At 43.4% G+C, this 14,465-nt stretch overlaps 1 protein-coding gene across 3 annotated transcripts in view; it reads right to left on the reverse strand.

Moving 5' to 3' along the window:
* MED27 (mediator complex subunit 27) overlaps nt 1–14,465 on the reverse strand; it is a 224,933-nt gene that overhangs the window by 102,572 nt on the left and 107,896 nt on the right.

A 14,465-nucleotide genomic window follows, 5' to 3' on the forward strand; every position in this document is an offset into this window, starting at 1 on the left:
ACCTCGTGATCCACCTGCCTCAGCCTCCCAAAGTGTTAGGATTACAGGCGTGGGCCACTGCACCCGGCCAAATTAACTGGTTTTTAATAAGTCTTGGTTAGACAAGGCAAGAGACAGGATCCCCCAGGGACTCAGGCAATGAAAACTCAGGTTGCTTTGCTCTGCAGGCTGTGTCAGTGTTAGGGAGGCCATCAGCTCCCACTGTGGTGCCAAACCAGATGAGGTCAGCAGCTGCCTTATCACCTGTGCCTGTGAAACTACAGTCCTGAAAGACTCAGGCACCAAGCTTGGTTTTATAATCATTGCTGCATTCCCATCTGAGCCTGTGACCGGTCTTTACAGCTACAACCTGGGTAAAAATGGACGTGAACGTGTTCAGAGACAGCTGGAGAGGAGACGCAGACTCCACGTGCTGAGCAGAATTTCAGCAGGACAACCTCATCCTGTGAAGCCCTTTGGCTCTTTATTTGCCTGTCTGGACTATTAAGAGTTTCACATGCGTTTGAATAGAGAAAACATTTTTGACATATTTAAACCTGTACATTACTACTGAAGTAAGATATTTCTCTCAAAACAATTTTTGGATAGAAAATTATTTTCATGTTGAATGGGAACAATTAATAAAACAGGAAGACAGTGCTATAGTTTAGATCATGAAATCAGGCATCCAACTGCCTTGATCCAATTCCCAGCTCTGTGAAGTAGGTGAGTTACTGGGCTTCAACTCTCATTTTGAAATGAGGACAATAACAGTATCTTCTTTCATAAGGTGGCTGTGAAGACTAAACGCGTAAGGCACGGAAGAAGCCTGGCACATTTCCTAGTACAACACACATGTATACCCGCACTAAGTAGTCAGTTATATGGTGAAGATAACTCAGTACATTAAACTCTGACGCAGAATCCAAGTAACTGGGTCTTTTGCCACAGTTTTCTCCACCACCTCACCTTAACCCAAAGCATATAGGGCAGTGTAATCAGCTGAAAAAATCCTGGCGCCGCTCTGGAAAAGTCTAGATTCCATCCTGGCTCTCCTCCTTGTACAGAGGGCCACAGCGGGCAAATCACCCAGCCCTCTGGCTTCGGTTTCCTCTTCTTTAGACAAGGTAATCTCTAAGGGTCGTTCCAGCTCTAGTCAGTTCGATACACATTTCCTAAGAGCTTACTACATGCACAAAGAAGCAATTAAAAGTTATAAAGACTGTCCATCTTTGAATGGTACATACCGTAATTATTCCAGAAAATTCAAATTAATCAGAATACCCTATTCCTTAACCTCTGGGAATAACTGGAATCTATTATGCTTGATAGATTTCAGTGAAATCTATCAGTATATAACAACAGAACAATTCCAAGTACCATTCTGGCATAAAATACGTGGTCTTTGCCACTATCTAGGGGGGCCCATTACTAGAAATTTCTGAAGAAACTTGTAACTAGAAGGAACTATTGCAACTAAGCCTGAGGACTAAAGATGAGTATTTTAACAAGAACCCCAGGAAACAAGTTTTGTAATCAAGGAAATTTACAGGAAAGACTCTGCCCACTACAGTTCACAAATGAATATTTACTGTAGCTGAGTAGGCTGCCCTAATGTGGCTGTGTAGGATGCTCAGGGGGCATGTGTAATTAAAGGGCACATACCTCATCTGTCTTTCACTTGAGGATCTCAGAATAGAACAGATAAAAACAATTATTTACTTAAATGTCAACGGCTTTAGAAATAGAAGCCAGGAATATAAGCATGCAGGTCTTCGAATTCTTAAATTTCAGACACCCACTCTTGTAAACAGGAGATCTGTTACAATTAACAGATGCAGCTGTAACTCAGATTCAGTTGTGTCGTATCAATCACTCTGTTTAATGCTCCAAATATCACCATATGCACCTACCCCATGAAGGCTGTAGCTTGACGCTCTGACTTGTGAAGTGGGGTGTGTGTGTGCGCTCATGCACACAAGAAATATTTGAGTGGGTACAGTTCAAGAGCTAGGGACACAGCTCATAATGATCCAGCAAAGAGTCTCTCTCACTCAGATCTCACCTTTGTCCTGACAGAGACTGTAGTGAATCACACTGTGAATGAGTCAACAACGCAACAGCATTAAAGTCAACTGCTTAGAATTGTGTTAATATAAAGGATTACATGTAAAATGGGAGATAATCATTCCATTTTGGTAAAAACAGGTGTAGTACCAACATGAATAATAATGAAGGATGACAAACTGGAGCGTATGTACAGACGATGAATACAGCCAGTAATCCCTTTGAACACAGGTATACAAAGCCTTAACAACAAGGGGAGAGTGTCTACCACAAAATAAGAGATGACACAGTTACTCCTAAAACATGCAAATGGAAGTTGCTGAGTGAAGACAGATCAATTATCCTCAGTCGATGAGAATAATAAGACAGAGTGACAGCAGGAAACACTGAGGTTAAATATTAGGCAAAACGTAACAATGGGAAGAATGCTAGCAGAAGAGAGGCTGCCAGGAGAGTCGAAGAAATGACCGCCTGTAGAGGCATGCAGGGTTAAAGCTGGACACCTGCCTCATTATGAGTGGAATTATTCCTGCCACAGTTCAGCGGAACTGGAGAAGAGTGTCATTAGAGAGGTCTCTGCTGATCTAAATGGGTACGAAAACAAGGAGGCTGAACTCTTGCTTATCAACATTTTTAACCCTCCAAAATAAGTGAGGGTTTTGCCCACTGGGCAACAGTCTTGACATTGAAACCCATCACATGCCCATAAAAATGGCCCACACGTGGCATATGTCGCAGCAGGCAAGAAGGCAACACAATGGCTGCTTGTTTCAGAGACAGAAGCTTGAAGCTGTCTGGGCGGCGGCTCTGGGTAATCACATCCCAAACACAGAACAGGATTTTTTCCCTGCCTGTAATGCTCTCTGATATTTTTCAGCCTTAATTCAAAGGTTTCTTTCTTTGTTGAGTTCAGAACAGTATAGCATGTTTTCTGTTGTTAAACAATGTAAAGCATTTTCACTTGATTAGCTGTAGTATGAGTATTAGCAGGACTTGGAAACTTTTCATCATCTTCATGAAGGTTCTGAGGGCCCACTGAACAGCCCTGAGAAATAGCCTTTTTCCAGATTTCCACTGTAAATAATGACTGACCATTGGCCTCTGTGTTTCAAGGCCTGATGAAGGCAGCAGGGCACAGGACAGAACCACTGCTTTCATGAACTAGCGAAGGAGCCTCATGCTGCGGAGGCGCTGCTTTCTACAGTCCCTTCCCACTTAGGGTAGCACAGCCTGGCCATATCCACAGGGGCCCTAAACACTCTACGGCTAAAAAGCCTTCTTCTGCTCTCTCTCTCTGAAAGATGACAATATGTGCTGTGCACCTTTAGCGCTATTTTCTCCATGAAGTGAAAGGCACTTCAGTGAATCAATCCATGTTTGGAAATATATTCCAAAAGTTGATAGATTTAAGAATTATAATGATAGTCTCCAAAGGAATCATATAATCCTGGAGACAGAAGACAACTGAGAGGATAGCTAGTCCAAATTTGTTACTCGATGGACAGGCTAGCTGACTTGTTTAAAGACTTCTATCTAGTGGTAGGCAAAGCTGGGATTGGAACTCAGATCCTTCTGAATGTTTTCTTTCCCCCATACACTAGTCTGAGATAGAGACATTTAAAATGTGGCTACTGATAAGCATTATGAACCAATAAACTCTTCCGAAAGGCAGATTTAAGATACTCTTACAGCCACATGTAAAAAAGTTTCCACTGTTATTTATTTATTTATTTTTGAGACAGGGTCTGACTCTGTCACCCAGGCTGGACTGCAGAGGCACAATCACAGCTCAATGCAAGCTCTGCCTTCCAGGCTCAAGTCACCCTCCCACTTCAGCCTCCTGAGTAGCTGGCATTACAGGCATGTGCCACCACACCCAGCTAATTTTTGTATTTTTTTTGGCAGAGACAGGGTTTCACCATGTTGTCCAGGTTGGTCTCGAATTCCTGGGCTCAAGGGATCCGCCCGCCTCAGCCTCCCAAAGTGCTGGGACTACAGGTGTGAGCCATTGTGCCCGGTGTGTGATTTTTTTTGTGTGTGTGATAGGAGTATTATATTCTGATCCACTCTTACTGTTCCAGCAATAAATTCTGGTCATAGTTTACATGTAAGGGAAATTATCCCACTAGGTTTTGAGAAAGCTTGATCTATTTTCAAACACAGACTCAAGAAATCATGAGTTTGTGTTTAAAGTGGATGCTTGGACATACTCAACTCCACCCCGGCTGGGTGCTATTTCATGCTCAATTAGTATCTGTTTTGGTATTTTCTTTAAATCTTTTGGACTACAACAGTAATCCTGTTAAATCAATTTTTGTAAATATTCTTGGCATTCTTTCCTTTAGTGAAGAGGAAAGCTGGATGAAGTTCATAGTAAGACGGTTTCGTTTTATCTGAATTTTAAGTAACTGGCTAATGATTTTCATCTGCAGATGTGGATGACATTTCAGCATTGATTCAAATACACTTGATTCATCTATTTTGGTTTGCAAGAAAGTTTCTAATACAAAAATAAAACTTTAAAAAGCCGAACATATATTTCTAAACCTGTGCTGCAATGGCCAGTAAAATATTAAAGCATAATGTTCAGCTAAACTATTTCCAAGCCATACATCATTTTCTGTTTGGGTCCTACACAACTGTTTCAAAGTTCATTTTTACAGTGTTCAGGGATAATAGCAACCGTATCATTCACGGGAGCCATGGCCAGTCAATTTCTACAGAGAGGAAATGGAATTTTTCCAAATAGATTAAGTTTTAGTGTAGAGAACAAAGACCCCCTGAGGTTAGCATTTCTGAAACAAAATGGCCAGAAATTAAGTTTAGATAATTTCAAGGGAGATATTTCAAGTGTGACTAGCTTAAAATGGGAAGCCCCCTAACTTAAACATGAAAATTTTTAAAGCCCCCAGAAGCAGCAAGCAGAAGAAGATGGGAACAAGGAAGATACCTATATCGTGGCAAAAGTATTTATGACACCAACAGCTGTAAGGAGCCAGGCTCAGTGCCCCAGCCTCCCCTCATTTGTCCACCACTGCTGGAGAATGTGCCCTTTCTCATTAGCAAAGGTTTCAGATCCTTCAAGCCTATCTCTTCGAATGTCTATGCTTAATTTTTTCTATTTTTATGAGTATCTTTTTAAAACAAAGATATACTTACATTTATTCCTAACGAGAAAACAACTTAATTTTTGTGAATGTTATGAGCATCGGCTCCTGTGCTTTATATTTATAGTTCTGCCCGTCTCCTCTCTTGTTATATAAGCATTGGCTCCTAGCTGTTGTTAGTATGTGTGCTGAATGTTTCCAAATTCGTTACCCTGACAACCCGGAGAAAATGGGCTTTGTGAGAGGGTCTTTGACAGTATGGGAAACCGGTAACAGCACTTTCGGTTAGGCCTCCTCTCATACTTCTTGGTTCTTGACTGCGTTCCAATTTGTTAAGGGGGTTAAAAAATGAATACTGAGTAAGTGAGTGTGCCCTTCTATGATGTTGACTACCCACCCAGAGTAAGTACGATCTGATTGTGAGGAGAGTGGAGAAGGCGGTATAGAAGCTGAAAGGGTTAAAAATATGGGCTCCAGTGAACCTGGGGAAGTAATTAATCACTCTAAGCATTAGTTTCCTCATTCATAAAATGAAGATTGTAGTTGCACCTAGTTCAGAAGGTTGTTAGGATTAAATAAGGTAATCAGTGTTAAGTGCTTAGAACAGTGTCTGACAGAGTAATCACTCAATAAATAACAGCTGCCAGCAGTGATGTGGCGGTTGATAGCGATTGTGATGGTGCTGGTGCTGGTGGTGATGGTGGTGCTGGTGATGATGGTGGTGGTGATGGTGGTGGGGGGTGGTGGTGGGGATGGAGGTGGTGATGGTGATGGTGGTGGTGGAGGTGCTGGTGGTGGGGGTGGAGGTGGTGATAGTGGTGGTGGGGGTGGAGATGGTGATGGTAGTGGTGATGGTGGTGATGGTAGAGGTGATGGTAGTGGTGATGGTGGTGATGGTAGAGGTTATGGTGGTGGTGGTGATGGTGCTGGTAGAGGTGATGGTGATGGAGGTGATGGTGGTGATGGTGGTGGTAGGGGTGATGGTGACAGGAGGTGGTGGTGATGATGGAAATGATGGTGGTAGTGAAGGTGATGGTGGTGGTGATGGTGATGGTGGTGATGGTAGTGGAGGTGATGGTGGTAGTGATGGTGGTGGTGGTGGTGGGGTGATGGTAGTGGAGGTGATGGTGGTGGAGATGATCATGATGGTGGTGGTGGTGATGGTGGTAGTGAAAGTGATGGTGGTGATGGTGGAGGGTGTGGTGGTAGTGAAGGTGACAGTGGTGGTGGTGGACGTGATGGTAGTGGTGATGGTAATGGTGGAGGTGATGGTGGTGGCGATGCTGGAGGTGATAGTGATGGTGGTGATGGTGGTAGTGTTGGTATTATGCCTGTGAAGCAATATTCAGGCTCCTTTGTGCCTTCAGTAACTCCTTCACTGCCAAGATGGTCAATGAAAATTTCAGCCACTAAGACAAATCACTCTAGCCAAGTATCAGACAGGACCACAAATACAAAACTGGGTATTTTCAATAACATAAGAACAAGAGGAAGAAGGTGGCAAGGAGAATTTGGATTTGTGATTTTGATACCTAACCCCCATCCTAAATTCTCTTATTTAAACCTTGAACCAAGGACGTGCAATTCTTATAAGACAGTGGTCTGTTTTAGAAAGTGGAAGGCATAATGTTTAAGCACAAGGGATCAAACTGGTCTGCTTTGATGAAGTCCTTTCCGATACAAGGACATATTACCCATATTTTAAGCTTTCCCATGGTATTATGCTAATGCATGTTCAATGCTACATCTAAAATCCCACAACCCTTCCAGCAATTCCATACTCAGTTCTTATTTTAAACTCATTGTATTTACATGCTTACACCTTTTCAATAAAGGCTTTCTAAAAGTGAAAGTACAATAAACTTACATACATTGTGTATGCATTATGACTTTTATTTATCTGGATTTACAGCATTTGTAGGTATTTCCACTTAAGTCAAAAAGGTTTGGGAAGGTGAAAAAGTTCAGATCCCTTAATCTTTTCTTCTGAAAATAAATTATTCATGAAGCTCTCTCCCTCATTCCCAAATGGTTAGGTTTAAACAATTGCTTAAAGTGCTGATTTTAACTGAAGAACACATTATTCATAAAGCCTACAGCCCAGGAAACACTTACTTGCTAACTGGTCATTTTCATCCGATCAATGACTTCACAGAGTTGAAACATACCACAGTGGAATGTGCTTCCAGCGCGAGGCCATGGCATTAAGTGCCTGACTCTCATAAACAAAGCAAGCTGGTTAATGGTCATTTTATGGTCCACTACTCTGAAATCTATTAGAGTGTGGCTTAGTCAACCTTATCAGAGATGATTTGGGGGTACTAAGCACAGTGGGAACCTTCCTGTAACAGGTTAATGGATCAATTTATTTATTTCAAATTTGTTCTTTTCAAGTTGAAAAGCCACTAAAGACTTTCCAAGAGATCAGCTCAATAACCACAAGGAGAGGCAGTGACGCTGGATCTGTTGCTCTTGGTCCTTCTCTGTCACTTATGGTTCAGAGCCACCGGCTCTCTGGTGACACCACAGCAGAGCTGAGTGAGATGCAAAGCCTGGCTTTGCCTCTTAGGAGTCTACATGTCGATTAAAGTCTTGGGACACCTTATGTTGCAAGGCATCACTTCACTTTTTCTTGAACAAAAAATAAAGGATTCCACTTAAACAACAGGCCCTAGACTGTTCCCCTTTCTTGATAAATATTATTTTAAATTTTTGATAAAAACATGTCACTAACTTTAGACCTGTATCACCACCACCACCCGCTGGGAATTCTCTTTTTAAATTAACACTTTTTCAAAGTGTTGTTTTGCAAAATATAATGCACCATTGAAAAGTAACCAAGCATCAGCAAGACGGCAGGTGACCTTTAGAGACCTGGGAGTCTTTAGTGCTCGCAACCATGCGCATCCCAGAGAGGACTTCCACCTTGCAGTATGGTCTGACACCTAAGAATAAAGACTGCATTTTGGCCAGGGGTGGTGGCTCACACCTGTAATTCCAGCACTTTGAAAGGCTGAGGTGGGAGGATTGCTTGAGGCCAGGGGTTCGAGATCAGTCTGGGCAACACAGTGAGAGCCTGTTTCTTTAAAAAAAACAAAACCAAAAGCAAAAGCAACCGATTTGCCAGGCATGGTGGCACGTGCCTGTAGTCCCAGCTACTCAGGAGGCTGGGACAGGAGGATCACTTGAGCCCAGGAGGTCCAGGCTGCAGTAAGCCATAATTGTGCCACTGCACTCCAGCCCAGGCAAGAGAGCCAAACCCTGTCTCAGAAAAAAAAAAAAAAAAAGAAAGAAAAAAACAAAAAAAGAAGGAAAGGAAAGGGAAAAGGAAAAGGAAGTGTATTTCCACTAATGGTCCCTAAACTCAAGATTTCAGAGACCAGGCAAGAGGAAGTTTTATTTGTGCTGAATTTCAGGTTATATGCTATATGGCTAAAAACCCCATGTTATCCCTAACATAAAAAAGAACAAGTTTAAAATGTCTTTACTTAGGATCCCTTGTACTCTTCTAGTGTCACTTTTAATGAAACGATTGAAAGCAAGAGCTCTGGAGTCTGTCAGTCACTATACTGATGCTGGGTGGCATGGTCTAGTGGGCAAGGACCTGGACTCCCGACGCTTCAGTGCCCAAGTTCAAGTCCTTGCTCTGGCAGGACCTGAGCTAGCTATGTTACCCTAGCCAAGTCACTTAACCTCTCTGTGCTTCAGTTTCCTCCTTTGCAAAAGATACCTAATAATATCAACCTCACAGAAATTCTGGAAGACTCAATGACTAAAAAAATGCAGAGTACTTGGACTCTAGCACGTAGCAAGTACTATCTGGATGCTCACCAGAGCTATGACCATCTTCACTCTTCACTAGCTGTGTGGCATTAACTTTCTTGTATCTCAGTTTCTTCATCTGATAAAGAGGAACAATAATATTTCACTCACAGCATCACTAAATAACCATGCATGTAATGTGCTTGGCACAGGGTCTAGCATATAATATGTGCTTGATATGCAGTAGCTATCATTAATGTTCTGTCAGTAATTGAATACTTTCTTACACTGTTCTTTACTCTGTACAAAAATCTTTGTGCTTGAATAAATATGCCATAAGTTCACTCAAAATATAAACCCTAGGCCATTCCAATTTGTGGGTGTTAATTCAAATTTTTCAGAAATGCATGGTACAATTTTCAGAACTGTACCTTCCCAATAAATCTCTCTTAAATGTATCCCCCATGACACCACCACTGTGAATCAACAAAAAATGCTCAACGTCTACTTGCAAATGGATAATTTAAAAATTAAACTGAAGTATAGATTTTAAAGTTATTACTTCTGCTTTCATTATCAGGTTGCACTTACAGCAGAGTCTCCAGTTCAGAAAACACTTTCCTCTCATGATTCTTTTTTTTTTTTAGTTTTGAGATGGAGTTTCGCTCTTGTTGTCCAGGCTGGAGTGCAATGGCACGATCTCAGCTCACTGCAACCTCGGCCTCCCAGGTTCAAGCAATTCTCCTGCCTCAGCCTTCTGAGTAGCTAGGATTACAGGCCAGCGCCACCACGCCCGGCTAATTTTGTATTTTTTTTTTTTTTTTTTTTTAGTAGAGACGAGGTTTCTTCATGTTGGTCAGGCTGGTCTCAAACTCCCGACCTCAGGTGATCCACCCTCCTCAGGTGATTCGGCCTCCCAAAGTGTTGGGATTACAGGCATGAGCCACTGTGCCCAGCCTCTCATGATTTTTTTTTTTTTGAGATGGAGTCTCGCTCTGTCGCCCAGGCTGTAACGCAGTGGCGCATCTTGGCTCACTGCAAGCTCCGTCTCCTGGGTTCATGCCATTCTCCTGCCTCAGCCTCCTGATTAGCTGGGACTACAGGCACCCACCACCACGCCCAGCTAATTTTTTGTATTTTTTTTAGTAGAGACGGGGTTTCACCGTGTTAGCCAGGATGGTCTCGATCTCCTGACCTCGTGATCCACTCGCGTTGGCCTCCCAAAGCACTGTGATTACAGGCGTGAGCCACCGCGCCCGGCCTCATGATTCTTATACTCAGGAATCAGAATGGGTCTTAAGCTAAAAGATATTTATGCTTATAAGAATGTTGAGACCAGGCACGGTGGCACATGCCTGTAATCCCACCACTCTGGAATGCCAAGGTAGGAGGATTGCTTGAACCCCGAGGTTCGAGACCAGTCTGGACAACATAGTAAGACTTCATTTCTACAAAAACTACAAAAATTAGCTGGGCATGGTTTTGCATGCCTGTGGTCCCAGCTACTTGGGAGGCTGAGGTGGAAGCATCACTTGAGCCCAGGAGGTTGAGGCCGCAGTGAGCCTAGATCACACCACTGCACTCCAGCCTCAGCAAGAGAGAAACCCTGTCTCAAAAACAAACAAACAAACAAAAAAATCGTAGTACTATGAGGTGAAAGGGACCCAACCCTCTTCTGATAGTAGAAACCCTGGTGCATGAAGAGATAGGCCCAAGGTTGCATCGTTACTAAGGGGCAGAGATGGGACAAGAATCTTGCTTTGTTTCTGGCTCTAAGTCCCTCTTTCTTCCCATTATTTTACAGGACTCCCTAATGGAAACACTTGAAAACACTGTTATTTGTGAATCTAGAGCAGGAGTCTCCAACCCCTGGGCCACAGACGGGTACCAGTCTGAGCCTGTTAGGAACTGGGCCGCACAGCAGGAGGTGAGCGGTGGGCGAGCGAGCAAAGCTTCATCTGTATTTACAGATGAATAAGAGTCGCTCCTTATTGCTCACATGACTGAGCTCCACCTCCTGTCAGCTCAGCAGCAGCATTAGATTCTCACAGAAGTGTGAACTGATTGTGAACTGCACATGCGAGGGATCTAGCTTGCACGCTCCTTATGAGAATCAAATGCCTGATGATCTGTCACTGCCTCTCACCAGCCCTAGATGGGACCGTCTAGTTGTAGGAAAACAAGCTCAGGGCTCCCATTAATTCTACATTATGAGTTATATAATTATTTCATCATATATGACAAGGTAATGATAATAGAAATAAAGCGCACGATGAACGTAATGTGCTTGAATCATCCCGAAACCACCCTCCGCTCCTGCCCCCCGCACCTTCTGTCCATGAAAATATTATCTTTCGCGAACCAGCCCCTGGTGCCAAAAAGGTTGGGGACTGCTGATCTAGAGTTGTTTACTCAGTCTTAGATATGAGGGACTCCATAACGGAAAGACAGAGGCCAAGATATCAGTCCTCTTTGCTGGGACAAGGTAAGACTGGATTTTTAGTTTTTGGTGACGGTTGATTCAGTGTATATTTCATTACTATTTTAAACATCTCCAATGGAGGTTTCTTCTTGCATTTTGTATATTAAGTGCCCTCGTAACATTTTAGAAAAAGATTTTTCTTTTACTTATATTTCAGGGTAACATAATCATGATAAAGAGGTTGAGAGCTTTCGGGAAAAGTTTCCCAGTTTCTCGGTGGCAAGAGAGGATAAGCCCGTTGTGCCCATCATTTATACTGGCCGCTGCTATTCTAGCCCAAGAGGGATTGGAGAGGGAGCCAGATGGCCCTGCCAGACTGCAAGGATGAAGAGCAGGTCCGGGGTGATGTGCGCCACACACAGAGCTCAGAGGCTTGAGAGGGCAGCGCATGAGAGTGGCTACTTGGAGGTGGTCTGGAAGGCCCTGAGGCAACCTCTCATCTGATGGAGCCAGCATAATTTTGGAATCTCTCTAAATCTCCTCCTGGAAACCAGACAAAGCAGCTATAATAGTGAGAGCCGAATGAACTCTTCAGTAAAGCCAGGTTTAAAGAACTCCCCATGATCCACAGCATATAGGTAGGCAGCACCACCCAGCATCAGCAGCAGTGAGGCTGGAGGGCTGGCGGGGGGGTGGGGGGGGGGGTGGGGGGATAGGAGGGAGGTGAAAGGGGGCAAATTACCTGCCCTAGTGCCACAAGATCCCAAGATCTCCAGGAGATACTCACCTCCAGAATAGGGCCCTGCAGCAGGAGCCTTGACAAGTGGGTCTGTGGACAGCAAGCAAATTGGGCAAGGTCCTCTGAGGGTGTGCATGCAGACACCCACAAACCCTTACAAAAGGGTCACCAGGGGCTGCAGAACCACCCAGCGAACCTCCACTCAGAAAAGCAGCTCCTCTTCTGTGGACACGTGGCTGGGAGCAGAACTCAAACAAAGCCGGCGGGACGCCCGGAGTGGAAGGAGGGTGGGCTGTCCAGGGCCTGGCAGGGCCACCAGCACAGCACCTGAAGGCCGGGGCAGCCACAGAGTGCAGACAGGTACCCAGTGCCTTCGTCCTCACTGAGGTCAGGAGGCTGCCCTGGCTACCATGCTCTCTCCACAGAAGAGGCCCCCACGGGGCCAACACAGAAATACTACACCCAGTACAACAAGAGAAAACAAGGTGAACCCGAACAGGACAGTCCACACCACGAAACACTGACCACAAGCCGGTCAAAACTGTAACCAATTATTTCAAACGGAGCTGAAAGAAATTAAGGAAACAACTAACTGCTGCTTTGAAAAAACAGCACAAATCAGAAATAGACGTTCTCAGAAGCGAGATGGCTGGACAAGAAGAACATGCGAAATGAGAACTGGCAAAACTCAGTAAAATGTGAAGGAAAACAATGTTAGAAATAAAGACCAAATTAAAAGAAACATAAGAGCAAAGAGACATCACAGAAAGCACAGCAAGATAAATGGAGGCTAGGAGGAGAACAGTAGAGAAGACAAACACCAAACAGATCATGTGGAGTTCATTTGGATCCTGATAAAAAACAAACTGTAAAAAGGCATTTTTAGACAAGCAGGGAAATACAAATGCAGGCAGAGTATTGATGATATGAAGGAATCGTTAATTCTGTTACATGCGATAATGGCATTGTGATTATAACAGTGAACGTCCTTATTTTGCAGAAACAAGTGTTCGGGGGTAGAATGACATGACACAAGGGATTTTCTTTAAAACATTCCAGTAGCAACAACAAAAAAGCAAAAGCAAAAAAGAAAGAAACAAAGGATAGATAAAACGCGGCAAAATGTTGGTGATTCAGGATTTGGGGGATTATCCCATGGGAGTTCATTTTCCCATTCTACTTTTATGGATTTTAAAACTTTAATAATAAAAAAGCATGTTGGGAAGAAGGACACCTGACACACTGTGAAGAGAGCACAGCTGGCAGAAGGAACAGAAAGTGCTGAGGCACAGGTGGGCTCAAACTTGGAGATTTCCCAGAACAGCAAAGAAGCTTAGCAAGGACAGGGTGAGAGAGAGGGAGGTGGAAGGCAATGAGGCAGTGGAACCAGGAGGGGCCAGATCACGGAAGCCTTTGCAGACCAGCAATAAGAGGAGGTTGGAATTTATTGCAAATGTGATGAGAAGCCATTGAGGGGTTTAACCATTAGGGGCAAAATGAAATCTATGTCGTGAAATGTTGCTCTGGCTGCTTTATGTAGAGGCCAGAGTAGAAGCAGAGTCCAGTGCGGAGACGTTGGCAGGACCCCAAGTGCGAAAAGAGGGTGGCCCGGACCTGGGCCCCATTAGTGGTGACAGGGAGAAGAGCAGGACTTGAGATGTAATCTAGAGATATTGCTTGTGGACTAGACTGGGGTGGGCGGTGGGGAGGTGAGGAAACGAGACATTTATTTTTGGATTCCAGTCTTAATTACCTGTCTGATTTTAATCCTTTTCCCAGAAATGAGAGGAAAACTTTGCAGTTTTCTATGGTTTATCTCTATGCAAAGGAGTTTGCATCTCTAAAAGGGAATTTCAAAAGCACTATGAGATTTAAATCATTTCAGAAGTCTGACTTACATGTGTGATCGCTGAGGTCACTCTTCCATGTAGATATTATAGTGATAAGCTTGCAGACTACACAGCTAACTGACAGAAGGGATTTTACTGCAAGGCTAACTACTCTCTCAAACAAAAAATCTATGTTGGCAATTTCTGTTTGCCTCCCTCTATCCCTCTTAATTCTAGTACAGACAGCTTCTAATCGGATTTGTTGTGATTAGAACATACAGGTTTCAAATATGAGAGGTTTGAAGCAATGAATATTTATTTCAGATTCTTCTGGAGGAATGAGTACTAAAATGATCTATTCCTTTTCCCTACATGGAAAAAAGGTCAAATTTCATACTCCAATTTACAATTGGAGCAAGTCCCCAATACAAAATAGTGTCTTTTAGATTTACCAAAAAAAAAAAAAAAATAGCTTGAGCAGACAGGTTTTGCTCACTTATTCTTACACCAAATGCTATTCTTCAGAGGTTCTGCACTATAAATAGAGACAGACACGTGCA

This window comes from Pongo abelii, chromosome 13 (assembly GCF_028885655.2).
Source record: "Pongo abelii isolate AG06213 chromosome 13, NHGRI_mPonAbe1-v2.0_pri, whole genome shotgun sequence".
In the NCBI taxonomy this organism is placed as follows: domain Eukaryota; kingdom Metazoa; phylum Chordata; class Mammalia; order Primates; family Hominidae; genus Pongo; species Pongo abelii.